This window comes from Puma concolor, chromosome B1 (assembly GCF_028749965.1).
Source record: "Puma concolor isolate L17-30 chromosome B1, mPumCon1.1.hap2, whole genome shotgun sequence".
NCBI lineage: Eukaryota > Metazoa > Chordata > Mammalia > Carnivora > Felidae > Puma > Puma concolor.
The window spans coordinates 189,333,862-189,336,719 of NC_141670.1; the positions used below are offsets into that span (position 1 = coordinate 189,333,862).

The 2,858-nt window shown below is 42.2% G+C and overlaps 1 long non-coding RNA gene across 1 annotated transcript; it reads right to left on the bottom strand.

Moving 5' to 3' along the window:
- Positions 1 to 730: 730 nt before the first annotated feature.
- On the bottom strand, positions 731 to 1,560 carry LOC147582080 (uncharacterized). Its single transcript, XR_015249841.1, has 2 exons — positions 1,261 to 1,560; positions 731 to 799 (listed from the first exon to the last, which is right to left on the bottom strand). It is a non-coding gene; the product is annotated as an uncharacterized LOC147582080 (long non-coding RNA).
- Positions 1,561 to 2,858: the final 1,298 nt, after the last annotated feature.

Here is a 2,858-nt window from a genome sequence, read left to right on the forward strand (position 1 = left end):
CTGCACCAGGGTACGTGAACTTAGATGGAAAAAAAAAAGCCATACACAAATGGGGGCTCATCCACGTCACTCAAAACCATTACTACGGCCCTCAGGAGGGTCTTTGAACCTGCCTGACAATCTTCCTACCATTCCCAATCTGTTTTCTCTCCCATGATTCTAGGTGAGAATTTCATATCTTCCCTTTAAAATTCCAGCACCCCCTGCCTCCTCCTCACTCCCCCCAAAGAAGTCACTTCCAAGTGCACTGAAAAAATAGAAGTAATCAGAAAAGAACTTCCTTGAGAGGCCACTGTCGTGTTTCCCCCTCCTCATTTATTTTATCCCATGTTTTCTTACTAGCCCTTACCCCACCCCAGACCTACTATTTATGCAATCAATTCTTTATTGGTTTGTCATCCATTTTCCCCTGCAGAATCTAATTTCCAAGATAGTAAAGATTTGTCTTTGTTCATTGCTATATCCCGTGCAGTGCCTGGCATGTAGTAGCATTCGATAAATATTTGCTAATTGTGTATCTATTATGTTGTACAGGCACAACTCACAGTTCGCAATCACAAAGTAATCCTACTCTGTCTCCTTTGTCCCTTTAAAACTGTTCTCATGCTGCTAGTTTTGCCAGGAACTTCTGCCGGATTCTTGGTTTTTCTCGTCATCCTTCAGTATAACAAAGAGTTTTTTCTTGTCCCTGTGAGTCACAAAACATTGCTTCAATTCAGTGATTAAAATGTGTAGTTCCATGTAAAAGTATATTTCAATTGAAATGAAAGCTTCTCTCTCTCCTCCAGCTCAGACTGCTCTGAAAGAAAGAAAGAAAGAAAGAAAGAAAGAAAGAAACCAAAACCTTTGGTCAGAAGGTGTTAGACTGACCTCATCCCTTTCCCAGCCTTTTTTCAGTCTTCCGCAATTTGCAATTCAAAGCTTCTTTTTTTTTTTAAATTTTTTAATGTTTATTTATTATTTTTGAAGGAGAGAGAGAGAGAGAAAGAGAGAGAGCAGGGGAGGGGAGGTGCAGAGAGAGAGAGGGAGACACAGAATCCAAAGCAGGCTCCAGGCTCCGAGTTCCCAGCACAGAGCCCGACGCGGGGCTCGAGCTCACGAACAGTGAGATCATGACCTGAGCTGAAGTCGGACGCTTAACGGACTGAGCCACCCAGGCGCTCTGCAATTCAAAGTTTCTGATGGCTTCCCCCAAACCCAATGTCGAGGAAAATGAGAGAAGAGAGTGAAGGGAGAAAGACATTTATTAGCTGACACTACCTTGTTGATTTTATCATTGACTTTTTCTGAAGTTGTCAGATGTTCACAAGTGACTCTTCTGTGATGCTTTCAAGGGTTATTTGATGTCCTTCCATCACCATGGGGTCACCTGCAATTTCATAGACAAGGTGACTGTGTCTCTGTTTTAGCTGACTCTTACTCCTTTCCTCCAGTCCTGGGAGTCCAGCAGCATCTCCAGCGGCTCTCTGCTTAGATCTGCTCACCTCTTTTGGACATGATCTAAGACCATTCCATGCAGGCCTCTCTTGTGTGTAGCCACATGAATTCCTAGGAACTACACATTCTTCCTGTGCTCTGACAAACTCTTTTTTATTTTATTTTATTTTATTTTATTTTATTTTATTTTATTTCATTTCATTTTATTTGAGAGAGAGAGAGAGTATGTGTGTGTGTGTGTGTGTGTGTGTGTGTGTGATGGGGGACAGGGGCAAAGGAAGAGAGAGAGAGAGAGAGAGAGAGAGAGAGAGAGAGACAGAGAGAGAGAGAGAGAGAGAGAATCTTAACCAGGCTCCACGCTCAGCGCAGAGCCCCACATGAGGCTTAATCCCACCACCCCGGAATCATGACCTGAGCTGAAATGGAGTCGGAGACTTAACTGACTGAGCCAGCCAGGTGCCCCTGCTCTGGCAAACTCTTATGTGCCTATTGCCCAGTGCAGCAAGCTTGCCTTTGTTCTAGCAGTTGAGCATTCAGCCAGCCAGCCCATCCCCACTGTAACTTCACAGCAAACCTGAGTCTCCAAAAAGCCACGTCATAATAGGTAACACTTATCTTGGCACTTAATATATGTGCTTAAAATATATTAATTTACTTAATCCTCAAACAGCCTTTAGAAGTATATACTATAATCACTTCCATCTTACAGATGGGGAACTGAGACACCCCCATTATTGCAAGTCCCCAGTGATGGGTTCTAGCCACACACTTTGGGATGTGGTTTCCGTTATCTTCAGCCTCAGCCAAAGCAACTGAAGTCATAAGCTAATAAGTATAGAGTAGATAATTTTTAAGGTCTTTTCCAGTACTTATAATTTTGACATTTAAAATTATATTACTGTCCCATCCATCCACGGCAAAGCATAGGAATGGTGGTGGTGGAGGATGTAGAAGATTGGAAATGGTCTTTTCTGGCCTAAATCCCTGGGGGTTCCCCCCATGTGATTCTAGCTACAACTTTGTAGTTCAGCAGGACACTAGCAAAACTAGTCTAGATGGTATGTACTCATGGAACCGTGAAGTTATAACTCTTCCCTGGTCCTATTAGCAGATGTTTAATTGACCATTCAGGCTTGCACCAAATTGCATGCAGCAAATGAAAGCCTAGTGCCAGAGAACTGGACATGAAGACCTGTGTTGTTGTTGTTTTCTTCTTTTTTTTTTTTTTTAAGTATATACTTAGAAACCAAATTCCCAACTGTTTATCTCTGCTCCCATACAATTCCAACATTCTTTTATTGAAAAGATCTCAGAAGAGTGGGAAGCAAAATGAACTCCATGATAACTAGTTGGAGGTTTTCTGATATGGGAAAAAAAAGGCAATAGACATGAATTTTATGGCGGTATTTTGGTACTCCCTG